Source organism: Dasypus novemcinctus, chromosome 5 (assembly GCF_030445035.2).
Source record: "Dasypus novemcinctus isolate mDasNov1 chromosome 5, mDasNov1.1.hap2, whole genome shotgun sequence".
In the NCBI taxonomy this organism is placed as follows: Eukaryota; Metazoa; Chordata; class Mammalia; order Cingulata; family Dasypodidae; genus Dasypus; species Dasypus novemcinctus.
In genome coordinates this window covers 35,441,108-35,460,418 of record NC_080677.1, presented here as the reverse complement: position 1 = coordinate 35,460,418, position 19,311 = coordinate 35,441,108, and the positions used below count along the sequence as shown (strand labels likewise).

Genomic DNA, 19,311 nt, shown 5'->3' with positions numbered 1-19,311 from the left:
AGAAGCTGGGACCATGGAGCCTTAAGAGGAAAGAAGGAAGGCTGAACCCTCACAGACACAAATGATTTTGCATGAGCTAGAACCTCTTATGGTACCTTGAGCTGGACTCTTTACAGCCTTGTGACTGTAAACTTCTACCCCAAATAAACACCCTTTATAAAAGCTAAAAGAATTCTGGTCCTTTGTATCAGCACCCCCTTTGGCTGACTAATACACTCAAAAAATATACAGAACAGGTCTGGTTATATTTGTGAAAGTTTTGCAGTCTTTCCCAATAAAATTTTTAGATGAGTATAAATGGAAATTAGGGAAAGGTATTTAGGAATGTAGCCACACTGCGAAACCTAAAGAGAGAACGCCTAATTGCAAATCACATCACATAAATTTACTTTCCTTCTTGGCCTTCTGGAGGAAGGAGAACCATTAGCATCTGCTTTGAGGTTTGATCCCATCTCATATCCTCAGCAACAAGCTAGAAAAAGGATCTGGATTATACTAATAGGACGGTTCAAGCAGTAGTGATCAAACACGTGCTAGAAAGGAAAACACTTGCTCTATAGTGGTTTTGCCTTGGTCCAGTGTAAGTATACTTGTCAAGGCAGATTTTAATAAGCTAGCACATCTTCTGTGTTAAATTTAGAACTCTGGAATTGGGTGGAATTATCAACTTGGAATAAAAGACTGAAACTGATTGTAACTGACTACTTGTCAAAAGCAACGTAAACTCAACAAGCATAAAAAGCAAGGGAAAAAACTAAACTATTGTATATAGAGAAGAACAGCAAATATAACCTTCAGGTTAAAGTGAAACAGCATCAGGCATGTAGAGCATGTTTTAAAAATAGGAAAATGATACTCAACTGTATTATCAGGAATGATACTGTGAAAATTCCAGTTTCAGCTTTTTTAATTTAAGAGGAGTGGGGAGACACTTAAGCCTATAGGGGGTACAGGAAATGATGGGACTAGAGAGGGTGTTGAGAGGAGGTGGGAAGGTAGGAATGACCAAAAAATAAATACATTAAAAAATGAATTTAGAATTCCTCTAAATCCATTTCTTTCACAATATTTCCTAAATTGGGAGATTTTGTCAAAGAATTTAGTGACAATAAAAATGAATACCTTACAAAGAAAGTAAGTGTGGATTAGAAATTACGCTGTTTGGCACTCCGCTCTTGCCTCTGGACCCATTCCTGCCCTCTGTGTACTGCTCTCGCCATTTTTCTTCTGCCGTGTGACTACGCAAGTAAAACCTGGGCATTTATAACCTATAATGGGGAATTGTAGTGTGTAAATCAGCCCTCTTTATTCCTTTTCACCCTCTTCCTCTCTACCTGGGGCCCCTGATCTGTTATTTTCTCCCATTTCTCTTCCCTCCCTACCTGAATATATTACTGACCGAAATAAAAAAAAAAAAAAAAAAGAAATTATGCTGTTTAAGATTAATCAGAGGGGGAGGCAAGATGGCGGCTGAGTGAACTTCCTGGTTACTAGCTCCTGGGGGGAATCGGCTGGGAGGCGTCGGAGACTCTTTGGGACCGGCTGTTTCGGGATTTTTCCTGGTCCGGAGGTGTCTGGACATCGATTTGGAGGGAAGGTAACAGAGAGGATCCATCTGTGAAATATACACGGAGATCCCAGCTACGTGTGGAGGACTCCCTCCTTGGGTAGGCGGAGCCGAGGCAGCTAGCACCGCGGCGGGTGGCGGCCGGGAGAGCCGAGCCGCGCTGTGCCGCGGCGGGCGGCGGGCGAAGGAGACAAGCCCAGCCAAGCCTAGCCGTGCCGCGGCGGGCGGCGGGCGGGAGAGCCGAGTCCGGCCGAGCCCGGCTGAGCCGCAGAGGGCGGGGGGGCCGAGCCCAGCCACGGCGCGCCGGGCGGCGGGCGGGAAAGCCGAGCTCAGCCGAGCCCAGCCGAGCCGCGGCGGGCGGCGGGCGGGGGACCGGAGCCCAGCTGAGCCCAGCCGAGCCTGGCGGCGGGGTTTCTGTTCTTTGTTTTTTTTATTTTTTTTATTTTTTTTTTAATTTTTATTTATTTTTGTTGTTGTTCTTGTTGTTCTTTTTCTTTTTTTTCAATCCTCTCTTTCTTGTCCCCAATATTCTTCTTATACTATTTTACCTTAACAATACAATAGGTCCTACAGGAAATACCTCACATTTGCTGGGTTTCCTCACCCTCCACTGCCTCATTTCTCTGTGAATAGATTTAGCCTATCTACACTATCCCCTTTCCCCTACAACTTGATATCCTCCACCATCTGCTATCTCTCCTATATTCCATCTCCCTTTCTTTGATCCACAAAGTGTCTAACTCTTAATTTCTAATACCTTTGTTTAGTTTTCCATTTGGTATTCGTCCCTGAAACTATTACCTTTCTTTTCTCTTTCCCTCTCTCACGAAAACAATAGCCTCTTAGTACGTACCACATTCCTCCCATATTCAGTCGTCTACCTCATTATAGGTACTTTCCTACTACTATAACTCTACACAATTTACATGATCTAACCTCCATCCTCCCAGAACTCATATTGTTGCTTTGTAAACATATATCACCAATACTACTTCACACTTTTTCCTTCCTTACACAATTGACTTTCCCCAGCACTAATACTTTCCTTTAAAGTGAGCTTAACTAGCAATAAGAAATTGGAATAAGAAGAACAAAGTGACAAAGAGAAGATATAACACTTACGCAAAAACAACAGCTAATTAATCTCCAAGACTAGACAAAGAAGCTAAGGAACTGATTAAACCCGTCAAGAAAAAATGTTGACAAGACAGCAACAAAAATCTACAAACCAAACCAGTAATCAGGAAAACATGGCTGAATCCAATCAACAAACTGAAAATCAGGAAGGGGAGCAGGACTTCGCACAAGCAATGAAAGATCTCAGAACACTTATCACCGACAAATTTGATGAAGTAATGAAAGAGGTTAACAGCGTGAAGACAACACTTGGAGGGGAAATTGCAGACATGCGTAAAAAAATAACAGATATGATGGAAATGAACACCACAATTCAAGAAATCAAAAATACACTTGCAGCAAATATCAGCAGACTAGAAGAGGCAGAGCAGAGAATTAGTGATGTGGAAGACAGTGCACTGGAAATCAAACAGATAGTAAAAGTGGTCAATAAGAAGGTAGAAAAAATCCAGATAGGACTTAGGGACCTGAATGATAACGCAAAACGCTCAAACATACGTATTATAGGCATTCCAGAAGGAGAAGAGCAGGGAAAGGGGTCAGAAGGACTGTTGCAGGAAATAATGAATGAAAACTTCCCAAATCTACTGAAAGAGACAGATGTACATATCCAAGAAGCACAGCGCACTCCACTGGTCATAAACCCCAACAGGCCCACCCCAAGACATATACTTGTCAAATTATCCAATGCTCAAGACAAAGAAAAAATTCTAAAAGCAGCAAGAGAAAAGAAAACCATCACATACAAGGGAAACTCCATAAGATTAAGTGCTGATTTCTCATCTGAAACGATGGAGGCAAGAAGGCAGTGGTATGATATAGTCAAGGTACTAAAGGAAAAAAATCTCCAACCAAGAATACTCTATCCAGCTAAACTAGCATTCAAAAATGATGGAGAGTTCAAAATATTCACAGATAAACAGAAACTGAAAGAGTATATCAACAAGAAACCTCCCCTTCAAGAAATTCTTAAGGGAATTCTGCAGGAAGAAAGGAAAAAACAGGACAGTCAGAGATGGAGGAGAGTGTAAAAGCAACAAGAAAGACAAAAATAGAAGGGAAAAATAAAATAATACAAACAAAATATAACAAACACAAATCCAACCAAAATATGGCTACCATAAATAACTCTCTAAACGTAATAACACTGAATGTCAACGGATTAAACTCACCTATCAAAAGATTCAGACTGGGACACTGGATAAGGAAATACGACCCATCTATATGCTGCCTACAAGAGACACATCTTAGACCCAGAGACTCATGGAGGTTGAAAGTGAATGGCTGGAAAACAATCATACAAGCAAACAACAACCAAAAAAAGGCAGGAGTAGCTATATTAATATCAGACAAAATAGACTTTAAATGCAAAACAATTGTGAGAGACAAAGAAGGATACTATATTTTAGTGAAAGGGACAATGTGTCAAGAAGATCGAACAATCATAAATATTTATGCTCCTAACAAGGGCGCCTCTAAATATGTGAGGCAAACGCTGGAAAAACTAAGTGAAAGAATAGATGCATCTACAATTATAGTGGGGGATTTTAATACACCGCTATCAACTCTGGACAGAACATCTCAAAAGAGAATCACTAAAGAAACAAAACATTTGAACAGTATATTAGAAGAGCTGGATCTAATAGACATATATAGATCACTACACCCAAACACAGCAGGATATACATTTTTCTCAAGCACACATGGAACATTCTCCAAGATTGACCATATGCTAGGCCACAAAGAAAGGCTTAATGAATTCAGAAAGATCGAAATCATACAAAACAATATCTCTGACCACAGTGGAGTCAAGCTGGAAATTTGCAAGGGACAGAGACCCAGACTTCACACGACAATTTGGAAATTAAACAGCACACTCTTAGAAAAACAGTGGGTCAAAGAGGAAATCTCAAAAGAAATCAATGACTACCTTGAAACAAATGATAATGATAACACAACATACCAAAATTTATGGGATGCAGCAAAAGCGGTACTGAGAGGGAAATTTATAGCCATAAATTCATATATCAAAAAAGAAGAAAGAGCAGAAATTGAAGAATTAACTGCACATTTGAAGGAATTAGAAAAACAACAACAAAGTAACCCAACAGGAAGAAGAAGGAAGGAAATAACAAAGATAAGAGCAGAACTAAATGAAATAGAAAATAAGAAAGCACTTGAAAAAATAAACAAGACCAAGAGCTGGTTTTTTGAGAAGATCAACAAAATTGACAAACCTTTAGCGAGACTAACAAAGAAAAAAAGAGAAAAGATGCAAATACACAAAATAAGAAATGAGAAAGGTGATATCACCACTGACCCCACAGAAATAAAGACTATCATAAGAGGATACTTTGAAAAACTATATTCCAACAAAAATGACAATTTAGAGGAAATGGACAAATTCCTAGAAATACATAAGCAGCCCATACTGACGAAAGAAGAAATTGATGATCTTAACAAACCAATCACAAGCAAAGAGATAGAATCAGTCATTAAAAATCTCCCAACTAAGAAGAGCCCAGGGCCAGACGGCTTCACAGGTGAATTCTACAAAACATTCCGGAAAGAACTAACACCAATCCTGTTGAAACTATTCCAAAAAATCGAAACAGAAGGAACACTGCCTAATTCCTTCTATGATGCCAACATTACCCTAGTACCAAAGCCAAACAAAGACACCACAAGAAAGGAAAATTACAGACCAATTTCTCTAATGAACCTAGACGCAAAAATACTTAACAAAATACTTGCTAATCGTATTCAACAACACATTAAACGAATTATACACCATGACCAAGTGGGATTTATCCCAGGTATGCAAGGATGGTTCAACATAAGAAAATCAATCAATGTAATACACCATATAAACAGATTGAGAGAAAAAAACCACATGATTATATCTATAGATGCAGAAAAGGCATTTGACAAAATACAGCACCCCTTCCTGATAAAAACACTCCAAAAGATCGGAATACAAGGAAACTTTTTGAACATGATAAAGAGTATATATGAAAAACCTAAAGCCAACATTGTTTACAATGGCGAAGTCCTGAAATCCTTCCCTCTAAAATCAGGAACAAGACAAGGATGCCCATTGTCTCCGCTCCTATTTAACATTGTCTTCGAAGTACTTGCTCGAGCACTGAGACAAGAACCAGATATAAAAGGCATTCAAATTGGAAGGGAAGAAGTCAAAATTTCATTATTTGCAGATGACATGATCCTATATATAGAAAACCCTGAGAGATCTTCAACAAAGCTCCTAGAACTCATAAATGAGTTTAGCAAAGTCGCAGGTTATAAGATCAATGCGCAAAAATCAGTAGCATTTCTATACACCAATAATGAGCAAGATCAGGAGGAAATCAAGAAACAAATACCATTCACAATAGTAAATAAAAAAATCAAATACTTAGGAATAAATTTAACTAAAGAGGTAAAAAACTTATACATCGAGAACTATACAAGATTGTTCAAGGAAATCAAAGAAGACCTAAATAAATGGAAGAATATTCCCTGTTCATGGATAGGAAGACTGAATATTATTAAGATGTCTATCCTACCAAAACTGATCTACACATTCAATGCAATCCCAGTAAAAATCAACACAGCCTTCTTTAAGGAACTAGAAAAACTAACTATGAAATTTATTTGGAATAGAAAGAGGCCCCGAATAGCCAAAGACATGTTGAAAAAGAAAAACGAAATAGGAGGAATCACACTTCCTGACTTCAAAACATACTACAAAGCTACAGTAGTGAAAACAGCATGGTACTGGCATAAGGAGAGACACACAGACCAATGGAATCGAATTGAAAGTTCAGATATAGAACCTCATGTATATAGCCATATAATATTCGATAAAGCCACCAAACCCTCTCAACTGGGAGAGAATGGCCTATTCAACAAATGGTGCCTGGAGAACTGGATAGCCATATGTAGAAGAATGAAAGAGGATTACCATCTCACACCTTATACAAAGATCAACTCAAGATGGATCAAAGACCTAAATATAAGAGCCAAGACCATAAAGACCTTAGAAAGCAGTGTAGGGAAACATCTACAGGACCTTGTAATAGGAAATGGCTTCATGAATATCACACCAAAAGCACGAGCAGCAAAAGAACAAATAGATAAATGGGACTACCTCAAAATTAAAGCCTTCTGCACCTCAAAGGAGTTTGTCAAGAAAGTAAAAAGGGAACCCACACAATGGGAGAAAATATTTGGCAACCATATATCTGATAAGAGACTTATAACTTGCATATATAAAGAACTCATATATCTCGAAAACAAAAAGATAAACAACCCATTTAAAAAATGGGAAAAAGATTTAAACAGACACTTCTCCAAAGAAGAAATACAAATGGCTAAAAAGCACATGAAAAAATGCTCCAAATCCCTAGCTATAAGGGAAATGCAAATCAAAACTACAATGAGATACCATCTTACTCCCATAAGATTGGCAGCCATGAAAAAAACAGTAGAATACAAATGCTGGAGAGGATGTGAAGAAAGGGGAACACTCATCCATTGCTGGTGGGAATGCAGAAGGAGCCAACCATTCTGGAGGACAGTTTGGCAGTTTCTCAAAAAATTATCCATAGATTTGCCATATGACCCAGCAATACCACTGCTGGGTATATACCCATCAGATCTGAAAACAAGGACACAAACCGATATATGTACACCAATGTTCATAGCAGCATTGTTCACCATCGCCAAAAGTTGGAATCAATCCAAAAGTCCATCAGCAGATGAGTGGATCAATAAAATGTGGTATATACACACAATGGAATACTACTCAGCTGTAAGAACCAATACACTACAATCGCACGTGATAACATGGATGAACCTTGAGAATCTTATGTTAAGTGAAGCAACCCAGGCATTGAAGGACAAATACTATATGACCTCAATGATATGAAATAAGTTAACTGCCTCAGAGAGCTAGAGTCTGGAAAAGTGGCTTACTAGAAATCGGGGGGTGGAGGAAGGATGTGAGTTAATGTCTGTAGGGGTGGAATCTGTGATGAGCTGGGGGTAAGTATGAGCACAAAGAAGGGACAAAATGGGGGCAAGGGGTTACCTTCGGGTGGGGTTTTCTGGGTTTGAGGGGGGCTGGGGATGGGAAGAGGGGTAATATGGTCCAAGAAATAGGTGGGAGGGAGGGGCAACATACAAACATGGGAGAGTGCCAGAAGTTCGTTGAGAACTAAATGTTGAGTAAAACGTATCAAAGTATAAATAGGAGGGTCACCTGGTTAGGACGCTCAGGGGGTATGGTCTGATGCGGGACGGACTCCGGAGGGAATAGCTGAAGGCTCATTTTGCCAAGGTGGGTTCTACCATTGGGTGGGGTGGACCCATATCCTGGGGAAGACTAATGCCGTCGAATAGAGAGAACTGTATCTCTCGTGAGAAAGGACGGCTCCCAGGGCATTAGATTGGCAGGCGTTGTGGGCCCTAAGGGGAGGGGAAAATGGACGTGCAATGGATAGAACAAAGGTAAATAAGGGGGCAAAAGAGGAGTTATGTGAGAGTACACGAGGATGAATATAAAACAGCTAATATTACACCAAAAACATATAGGGGACGACAGACTAATAATGAAAATCATAAGACAAAACATAGGATAACTAAAAAATTTAGAAAACTGTACAACCTAAAGTATGGACCACATAGTAAGCACAAATGTTACCTTGTTTGAAAACTATAGTTTCGGAATCTGTACATCAGTTTCAGGAAATATGATATGAATAAGTTAAAAGATTATTGCTGTGGAAGGGAAAAGGTTTTATGGTGGATCTGGGGAAATACTGTATATTGTATATATGAATTTTGGTGATCTAAGACTCTTCTGAAGCTGACATTATGTTGGGATTCACTTTACGGGAAGTTTTGGATCACAGAGTGGTTCAACAATGGCAGCGGAGGAATACTGATATGGGATGTTATTGACAGGATATATATGGTTGACAGGGAGTTATACAGGGCATATGCCCAGGGTATATGGTAATGTCTATATATACTCATAGTGGAAACAATTAAAAACAACAGCTGGGGGGGTACTGGGCTCCTGGCCGGGGGCTCACTGTTGTGGGCCCTGGGAGAGCAGTGGCAATCCTCCAGGTGCAACGGCAAGAACCAGGAAGGAAGGAGGGCCCAACAGTGGGCTCTTGATACTAATGGCTACACTTTTGAGCCTATGCACCTGCAATAAGAACAAGGCCTAGAGTAGCATTGTGCCTGGGGGTTTCCTCCTGACAGCCTGCATGTTACTCAAATGTGGCCACTCTCACAGCCAAACTCAGCGTGTAGATGTGATGCATTCCCCCCAGCATGGGACACGACACCCGGGGATGAGCCTCCCTGGCACCGAGGGATCACTACCACATACCAGCTGAAGAAGCAACTAGAAAATGACCTTGAATTAAAGATTCAATGCGGAACAGCAGAATATACCTGTCTACATATAATAACATGACTTCGGGAAGCGGTTTGACCTAATGTAAGGGGGAAATGGAAAGGAGAAATGAGATTATAAGGCTGTGAATCTCTAAAAAAGAGTCTGGAGGTTGTCAGAAGGAATACCCCTATGTACAACTGAACAGAGTCTAAGAGACAGATAAGGTAGATACAACCCCAGGTATTGGTTCTTTTGAGGGATAAAGAGACCCACGGGTTCTATGGTCATGGCAGAAGGGGTTCACTGCCATGACAGATGGCCCTTCTTTGGAGCTGGTGTTTCTGCGTGAAGGAAATGGACTCAGAGGGGATCTCTTTTCACAAGACTTGCATGCTACTTTATTGGAATTGTAGTTGGTGCTGAGTTTAAGATATATGTAGGGGATTTGAATCTCTGGACTGATAATATGACACCCAGGCCCAGAGCCTCAACAGACTTCAGCTCCTACACTTTGACTTATTGGACTTACTCCACTCAGCTAACATGGAGTTGAAGAAGGTCAACCACCACAACATGGAGCCTAGAGTGTCTACAACTAGAAGCGGGAAGAGTGCATCCAGTACCCATGTTGAATCTAAGCCCTCACTTGACATAGGTGTGCAATGGACACAACCAATCCAATGTCCACAGAGGAAATGTGAAATGGGTGTGGGAACGGTAGCCATGGGGGCTGCTGGGTGTGGGGAACGGGAGGAAGAGATGAGATGTGGAGGCGTTTTCGGGATGTGGAGTTGTCCTGGATAGTGCTTCACGGACAATTACGGGACACTGTAGATCCCCCCAGGGCCCACTGGATGGAACGTGAGAGAGTCTGGGCTATGATGTGGACCATTGACTATGGGGTGCAGTGATGCTCAGAGATGAACTTACCAGGTGCAATAGATGTATCACGATGATGGGAGAGAGTGTTGCTGTGGGGGGAGTGGGGGGCGGGGGTGGTGGGGTTGAATGGGACCTCATATATATTTTTTAATGTAATTAAAAAATAATAATAATAAATAAATATTTAAAAAAAAATAAAATAAAATGAAACTAAAAAAAAAAAAAAAAAAAAAAAAAAAGATTAATCACTGGCCCTACTGTAGAAACTGAGACCTAGGTCCTGCTTTTAGTGATACATGCAGAAAACTGCTTCCAAAAGTAGAATTTGCCTTTGTAGGACTTGACATTACTGAAACTCTTAAGAAACAATTATTTACCTTTTTGTACTTTAAAGCCTAATGCAAAAACATTTCTACTCTTACTAATGAAATCTAATAGCTTTAACTAAAGTGAAGAATATTGCAGCTACATTTAAGTTTTCTAATAGTCAACTTGAAAAGATCTAGAAGTTCTAGTTCAATATACTGGGCTCAAAACCAACTAAGCTTTTGAAATGCATCAAGGTTAGATTACATTCCTTACATATTATTATTGTCATCATCTTCCTCATGTTTACTCTTCAGTGGGTTTGATTCATTGGCCACTTTCTCTGATGAAACCATGTTGTTGGAAATATGAGTACTTTTGGGTCCAATCATTGACGGATTAATCAGAACATTTGTAACTGCAGTTGTTTCAGGAACTGGTTTGGCAGGTGTGGACTGAGAACGTGGAATCTGCACCATAAATCTTTGGTTTATCACTGACACTGGAGTTGTAACTGTATTTGGGATAGATACTGTTTGTGGGGCCACTACAGTAAGAGTGGGTAAGTCTGCTACTAAAAGCACCAACACTTAACTGTGGAACTAGTCTTCTTTGCTTAGGTCCCTTTTTAATCAGGGCTTCATCCAATAGTTTGGAGCTGTTAAGCAGTCCAGGTCCTGCAAATGACTTAATCAATGGTAAAGGGGTTTGATTTTTCTGCCTTGTAATATCCAGTAAAAAAATCTCTGGGAGAAGGAGAGGTGTAAAAGATTGGCCAGCAGGATACTGGATTGCCAGTTTCAGATCATCTCTATCAACAGTAGGTTTCTTACCATGGCTTGAATAAATTTTTGAATCATCCAGAATTGTAGTCACATATCAGAAAGCAAATTCCAACATTTGATTTATAACCTTGGTTCATACTCTGTAATTTCCATATCCTTCAGGGACTGTGCCATCACCAAGGCATCTCTCAGAGCATTCTTGGGAGCCACCATCTTGCTCAGCTTCATGTTATCCAGCACTCTGCATCCAGTGATAGAGGGCAGCTGGTGGGCCCCTCACCCAGGCGCCACCCCTCAGCAGGATCATCTGTAATGGTACTTGTAGCAGTTTGGTATGGTTATGAATTCCAAAAATAGATATTGGATTATGTTTGTAATCTGGTCTGTACCTGGGCATGATTGACTTTGATTAGGGCTTTGATTGGGCCACATCATTAAGGAATTGAGTCCCCACCCACCAAGGGGTGGTGACTTACAGATAAAAGGCATGGCAAAGGGCAGAGTTGAGGGTTCTTCATGTTGGAGTTTGATGCTGAAGTCTTAAGCTGGAGTTCCAGGGAGAGAGAGACAGAGCCATTTGCCTAATGGTCTATAGCTGACCTTGTGGAGAAAACAGAGGCCCTGAGCCCAGAGGAACTCAGGAAGCCTGAACCATCACAGACTTTGACAGTGATCTTGCTCTAACAAATGGAAATAGACTTTGGTGAGGGAAGTAATTTATGCTTTAAGGCCTGGTACACCAAGGAGAAGAAACCGTCATCTTAAGAATGACTCTCAGACTGAAATACTGAAATCAAATGGAGGATGCCCTGCAGGTTTACTGAGCTGTAGAGGACTCATGTTTCCCTCCCAGATTCTCCTTATTGTAATGAAAATGTTTATCGTTTGTCTGTCCATTTGTGTATTGGAAACAGATAAATTGTTTTGTAAGTTTCAGAGGTTTATAGCAGACAGGACTTTGTGTCAAGACTAAATGTATTTCTTTAAATTGATTGTGATATGATTTAGTACTTGCATTGTTACTGATTTAAGGTTTTTTTTTTTTGAATATTGTAATGTCCTTTTGGAATTCAGAGGGTGGAGTGTAGCAGTTTGATATGGTTATGAATTCCAAAAATAGATGTTGGATTATGTTTGTAATCTGGTCTGTACCTGGGCATGATTGAGTTATGATTATGGCTTTGATTGGGCCATGTCATTAGGGCATTGAGTCCCCGCCCCTTGGTGGGTGGTGACTCACAGATAAAAGGCATAGCAAAGGGCAGAGTTGAGGGTTCTTAATGTTGGAGTTTGATGCTGAAGTCTTAAGCTAGAGTCCCGGGGAGAGAGAGACAGCAAGAGACAGGTTGTTTACAGCTGACCTTGTGGAGAGAGGCAAAGCCTAGAGAGCCTCTAGTCTACAGCTGACTTTGTGGAGAAAACAGAGGAGCTGAGCCCAGAGGAACTCAGGAAGCCTGAACCCTCACAGATGTCGACAGTGATCTTGCTCTAACAAATGGAAATAGACTTTGGTGAGGGAAGTAACTTATGCTTTATGGCCTGGTAACTGTACGCTCCTACCCCAAATAAATATCCTTTATAAAAACCAACCAATTTCTGGTATTTTGCATCAGCACGCCTTTGGATGACTAATACAGTAGTCCACCCAGGCCACCTTCTTGATCTTTGGTCAGCTGTTGGAATTTTGATTGAGAGTGCATTGAATCTTTAATATACTTTGGGTAGAATTGACTGCTTAACAATAGTTAGTCTTCCTATTCATGAAATGGAATGTCATTCCATTTAGACTTAATTTCTTTCCAATGTTGTATAGTTTTCTGTGTAACATTCCTTTAGACAGGAACTTATTGGCTAAATTTATTCCTAGATATTTTACTCACTTTTGTAAATGTAATTTTTAAAAAATTTCATTTTCAGGTCATTCATTACTAGTGTATAGAAACAACACTGAGTTGTATATGTTGACCTTATACCCATCTCACTACTTTGCTGAATTTGTTTGTTAGCTCTATTAACTTTGTTGTGGATTATAAATTTTTTTTTTCTCTATGTAGGCTCATGGCATAGAAAATTAGAAATAGTTTAATGTCATTCTTTCCTATTTGGATTATTTCTATTTCTTTTTCTTCCCTAATTGCTCTGACTGTAACTCTTAGGACTATGTTGAATAGTAGGGGATCCTTGTCTTGTTCCTGATCTTAGGGGGAAAGCTTGCAGTCTTTCACCTTGGGTATGATGCTAGCTGTGGGTTTTCATATATCTTTGTTATGTTAAGGAAGTTTCCATCTATTCGTAGTTTTCTGAGTATTTTTTATCAAGGTGGGGTTCTGGACTTTGTCAAATGCCTTTTCTGCATCAATTGAGACAATCACATTGATTTTTCCCTGCATGCTATTAATGTGAGATATTGCATTAATTGACTATTTTATGTTGAACCACCCTTGCAAACCTGGGGTAATTCACATCTGATCATGCTGTATAATCCCTTTAATTTGCTGTTGGATTCAGTTTACTAGTATTTTGTTGAAGATTTTTGCATCTCTATTCATAACAGAAATGGTCTAATTTTCTTATCTTCTGGTATCTTTTTCTTGCTTTGGTATTAAAGGAATGTTAGGAAGTATCCCCTTCTCTTCAATTTTTTGGAGTAGTTTGAGCAGGATTGGTATTAATTCTTCTCAGAGTGTTGGTTAAATTCACCAATGAAGCTATCTGATCCTGGACTTTTCTTTGGGGGGAAGTTTTTGATTACTGATTCAATCTCTACTTGTGATTGGTGTGTTGAGATCTATTGTTTCTTGAGTCAGTGTAGGTAGTTTTTGTGTTTCTAGGAATTTTTCCATTTCATCTAGTTTATTTAACTTGTAAGTGTACAGTCCATAGTATCCTTTTATAATTAAAAAGAAATTCTTTGGGGTCAATAGTAACATCCCTCTTTATATTTCTGATTTAATTATTTATACCTCTCGTTATTTTCTTTTTCAGACTAGCTAAAAGTTTGTCAATTGTATTTATCCTCAATGAACCAACTTTTGGTTTTGTTAGTTTCTTTAATTTTCGATTTCATTTATCTCCACTGAAATTTTTGTAATTTCCATCCTTCTGCTTACTTTGCATTTAGTTTGCACTTCTTGTTCATATACTCCAGTTATGAGGTTAGGTCTCTGATTTGAGATCTTTCTTCTTTTTTAATGTAAGCATTTAGAACTATAAATTTCCCTCTCAGTACTGCCTTTGCTGCATCTCATAAGTTTTGGTATGTTGTGTTTTTGTTTTTATTCCCTTCAAGATATTTTCTAATTCCCTTATGAGTTCTTCTTTAACACATTGGTTATTTAAGAGTGTGTTGTTTAATTTCCACATATTGGTGAATTTCCCAATTCTCCCTTTGTTATTGATTTCCACCTTCATTCCTTGTGGTCAGAGATGATACATTGTATTATTTCATCTTTTTGAATTTACTGAGACTTGTTTTGTGGCCTAAATATGGTCTATCATGGACCAATGATCCTAGTGCACTAGAGAAGAATGTTTACTCTGCTGCTTTTGGGAGTAGTGTTCTACATATGTCTGTTAGGTCTAGTTGTCTTAGAATATCACTCAAATCTTCTGTTTCCTTATTGATCTTCTGTCTATATATTCTGTGCATTATTGAAAGTGGTTGTGTTAGTCTACCAAAGGGGTACTGATGCAAAGTACCAGAAATCTGTTGGCTTTTATAAAGGGTATTTATTTGGAGTAAAAGCGTACAGTTACAAGGCCCTAAAGAGTCCAAGTCAAGCTTGCTTTCTCACCAGTCAGTTGTCATGTGCTGAAGCAAGATGGCTGCTGATCTCTGCAAGGGTTCAGCCTTCCCCTCCGGGCTTCCTTTCTTTCAGCTGCAGGCTATCGTAGGGCTTGTCTCTCAGGGCTTCCTCTCTCTCCTGGCATAGGGCTTCTTTCTGGGCCTTCTGTATCAGTGTTGGCTCTCTTCCCAAGGTCAGCTGCAAACTAACAGGCAAATGGCTCGTTTCTCCTCGGGACCCCAGGATTAAAAATGACAGCACTTTCTCTCCCTGTGTGTCTTCTTGAGTGAGTTTATATTGGCCCACCAAGGGGGCAGAGAGTCAACTTGAGTTATGCCTTACTGATGTAGCCCAATCAGAAGCCCTAAATTGATTTTATCAAGTAAACTTAATCAGAGGCCCCTCACTGAATTTAATACAATCGAAGAGTATCACCCCAGAGGAACAGATTAGATTACAAACATAATCTTTCTGTTTTTGGGACTCATAAAATAATCTCAAACTGCCACAGTGGTGTATGAAAATATCCTACTATTAATGTAAAACTCTTTCTTTCTTCAAATCTCTCAATATTAGCAGCATATATTTGGGATTCTGGCATTATGTGCATAAATATTTATAATTGTTATGTCTTCTTGTTGAGTTGACCTCTTTATTACTTTATAGTGAACTTTGTCCCTCATAAGAATTTTTTACTTAAAGTCTATTTTATCTAAAATTAGTATAGCTACCTCAGCTCTCTTTTGGTTGGTATTTACACAGTATTTTTCCCCCACCCTCTCATTTTCAACTTATTTTTGTCTTTGATTTTAAGTTGTATCTCTTCAGCAGTGAGACAGGAGAGTTAATGCACTTACATTTAAAGTAACTACTTGCAGCAGACTTGGCCTAGTGGTTAGGGCGTCCGTCTACCACATGGGAGGTCTGCAGTTCAAACCCCGGGCCTCCTTGACCCGTGTGGAGCTGGCCCATGCGCAGTGCTGATGCACACAAGGAGTGCCCTGCCACGCAGGGGTGTCCCCCGCGTAAGGGAGCCCCACTTGCAAGGAGTGCCTCCCGTAAAGAGAGCTGCCCAGCGCGAAAGAAAGCGCGGCCTGCCTAGAAATGGTGCTGCACACACTCAAAGCTGACACAACAAGATGACGCAACAAAAAGAAACACAGATTCCCGTGCTGCCGACAACAGAAGCAGACAAAGAAGATGCAGCAAATAGACACAGAGAACAGACAACCAGGGTGGGGGTGGGGGGAAAGGGGAGAGAAATAAATTAATTAATTAATCAATCTTAAAAAAAAAAGAATTTCTAGGAAAACTACTGATAATGGAGGACTTTCTTCAGCCATTTTGCTATTTGATCTTTGTGAGTCTTATGTATATATTTTGTACCTCAATTCTTCCATTAATGCCTGTTTTCATATTTGTTTGATTTTTTTGTAGTGTACTATTTTGAGTCCCTTCTCATTTCCTTCTGTATATTTTTCATGTATTTTCTTTGTGGGTACTATGGAGCTTAAATTTAACCTTCTAAACCTTTAACAATCACATTTTATTTTATATCAACTTTACTTCAATAACACACATACAGTGTTCCTGTACCTCTCTCTCCCTTTACCTTTTTATTGTACTTTTACAAATTATATCTTTCTTCATTGTGTATCCCAAACCATAATCTTATCATTACCTTCTATGCTTTTGCATTTTGGAAACTGTAAGAAGTAAAAAATGGAGTTACATAGAAAAAACCATACAGTAGTATTTGCATTTATAATTACCTATATGGTTATACTTACTGGAGGTCTTTATTTCTTTATGTGCTTTGTTCCACTGTCTAGTGTCCTTTTCTTTCAGTCTGAAGAACTCCTTTAGCATTACTTGTAGGGTTGGTATAGTGGTGACTAATTCCCTCATTTTTTGTTTGTCTGGGAATGTCTTAAACTCCCCCTCATAATTGAAAGACAGCATTGCCAAATATAAAATTCTTGTTTGGCGATTGTTTTCCCTCAGTACTTTAAATATTTCCTCTCAAGCCTTTTTGCCTCCATGGTTTTTCATGAGGGATTGGCACTTAATCTTATTGGGACTTTCTTGTACCTAAGAAGTTGCTTTTCTCTTTCAGCTTTCAGAACTCTCCCATTATCCTTGGGATCAGACAGTTTGACTAATACATGTCTGGGCAGGGTTCTTTTCTAGTTTATTGAGTTTGGTTTCATTTAGCTATCTGAATATTATATTTGTGTCTTTCATTAAATTTGGGATATTTTCTGCCATTCTGCCATTATTTCTTTCTTTCTCTTTCTGCCTTCTTCCCCTTCTGTGACCCTTTAATGCTTTTATTGGTATGCTTGATAGTGTTCCACAGGTCTCTTAGGCTCTGTTCACTTTTTTCATTTATGCAATAACTAGGAATGGCATAGGAAAAATAGGATGAATAGTCACAAGGGCGTGTCATAGGACATGTGGTCCATTCCACCCACTGCAAATCCTTCTATTTTTTTTTAATTATTTATTTCTTTATTTTTTAATTACATTATGAAAAATATGAGGTCCCATTCAACCCCACCGCCCCCGCCCCCCACTCCCCCCACAGCAACACTCTCTCCCATCATCATGACACATCCATTGCACCTGGTAAGTTCATCTCTGAGCATCACTGCACCCCATAGTCAATGGTCCACATCATAGCCCAGACTCTCTCACGTTCCATCCAGTGGGCCCTGGGGGGATCTACAGTGTCCCGTAATTGTCCGTGAAGCACTATCCAGGACAACTCCACGTCCCGAAAACGCCTCCACATCTCATCTCTTCCTCCCGTTCCCCACACCCAGCAGCCATCATGGCTACCGTTCCCACACCCATTCCACATTTTCTCTGTGGACATTGGATTGGTTGTGTCCATTGCACATCTATGTCAAGTGAGGGCTTAGATTCCATATGGGTACTGGATGCACTCCTCCCGCTTCCAGTTGTAGACACTCTAGGCTCCATGTTGTGGTGGTTGACCTTCTTCAACTCCATGTTAGCTGAGTGGAGTAAGTCCAATAAATCAAAGTGTAGGAGCTGAAGTCTGTTGAGGCTCTGGGCCTGGGTGTCATATTATCAGTCCAGAGATTCAAATCCCCTACATATATCTTAAACCCAGCACCGACTACAATTCCAATAAAGTAGCATGCAAGTCTTGTGAAAAGAGATCCCCTCTGAGTCCAATTCCATCACGCAGAAACACCAGCTCCAAAGAGGGGCTATCTGTCATGGCAGTGAACCCCTTCTGCCATGACCATAGAACCCGTGGGTCTCTTTATCCCTCAAAAGAACCAATACTTGGGGTTGTATCTACCTTATCTGTCTCTTAGACTCTGTTCAGTTGTACATAGGGGTATTCCTTCTGACAACCTCCAGACTCTTTTTTAGAGACTCACAGCCTTATAATCTCATTTCTCCTTTCCATTTCCCCCTTACATTAGGTCAAACGGCTTCCCGAAGTCATGTCATTATATGTAGACAGGTATATTCTGCTGTTCCGCATTGAATCTTTAATTCAAGGTCATTTTCTAGTTGCTTCTTCAGCTGGTATGTGGTAGTGATCCCTTGGTGCCAGGGAGGCTCATCCCCAGGTGTCGTGTCCCACGCTGGGGGGAATGCATCACATCTACACGCTGAGTTTGGCTGTGAGAGTGGCCACATTTGAGTACCATGCAGGCTGTCAGGAGGAAACCCCCAGGCACAATGCTACTCTAGGCCTTGTTCTTATTGCAGGTGTATAGGCTCAAAAGTGTAGCCATTAGTATTCAAGAGCCCACTGTTGGGCCCTCCTTCCTTCCTGGTTCTTGCCGTTGCACCTGGAGGATTGCCACTGCTCTCCCAGGGCCCACAACAGTGACCCCCCGGCCAGGAGCCCAGTACCCCCCCAGCTGTTGTTTTTGTTTCCACTATGACTATATATAGACATTACCATATACCCTGGGCATATGCCCTGTATAACTCCCTGTCAACCATATATATCCTGTCAATAACATCCCATATCAGTATTCCTCCGCTGCCATTGTTGAACCACTCTGTGATCCAAAACTTCCCGTAAAGTGAATCCCAACATAATGTCAGCTTCAGAAGAGTCTTAGATCACCGAAATTCATATATACAATATACAGTATTTCCCCAGATCCACCATAAAACCTTTTCCCTTCCACAGCAATAATCTTTTAACTTATTCATATCATATTTCCTGAAACTGATGTACAGATTCCAATACTATAATTTTCAAACAAGGTGACATTTGTGCTTACTATGTGGTCCATATTTTAGGCTGTACAGTTTTCTAAATTTTTTAGTTATCCTATGTTTTGTCTTATGGTTTTCATTATTAGTCTGTCGTCCCCTATATGTTTTTGGTGTAATATTAGCTGTTTTATATTCATCCTCGTGTACTCTCACATAACTCCT

The 19,311-nt window shown here is 40.0% G+C and overlaps 1 pseudogene; it reads right to left on the bottom strand.

Moving 5' to 3' along the window:
• Window positions 1–10,576: 10,576 nt before the first annotated feature.
• On the bottom strand, window positions 10,577–11,317 carry LOC101416304 (transcription initiation factor TFIID subunit 9B pseudogene; annotated as a pseudogene).
• Between the last annotated feature and the right edge of the window lie 7,994 nt (window positions 11,318–19,311).